Below are 367 nucleotides of genomic sequence, written 5' to 3'. Positions count from 1 at the left end.
TGCTGCTGCTGCTGCTGCTGTTGCTGCTGCTGCTGCTGCTGCTGCTGCTGCTGCTGCTGCTGCTGCTATTGTTGATGTTGTCTGCTCCTGCTGTTGTTGCTGCTGCTTCTGATGTCTGCTTCTGTTGCTGCTGCTGCTGCTGCTGCTGTTCCCTGCTTCTGTTGCTGCTGATGTCTGCTTCTGTTGCTGCTGCTGTTTGTTTCTGTTACTGCTGCTACCTGCTGCTGTTGGTGCTGCTGCTGCCTGTTTCTGTTGTTGCTGCTGCTGCTGTTGCTACTGCTGCTGCTCTCTGCCACTGTTGCTGCTTCTGTCCGTATCTGTTGCTGCTGCAGTCTTTTGCTGCTGCAGTCTGTCGCTGTTACTGCTG

The sequence above is a fragment of the Eimeria mitis genome, genomic scaffold, assembly GCF_000499745.2.
Source record: "Eimeria mitis Houghton genomic scaffold, Emh_scaff2549, whole genome shotgun sequence".
NCBI classification, from domain to species: Eukaryota; Apicomplexa; class Conoidasida; order Eucoccidiorida; family Eimeriidae; genus Eimeria; species Eimeria mitis.
The sequence above is the reverse complement of the archived record's forward strand: the minus strand, read 5'-3'. Positions refer to the sequence as shown.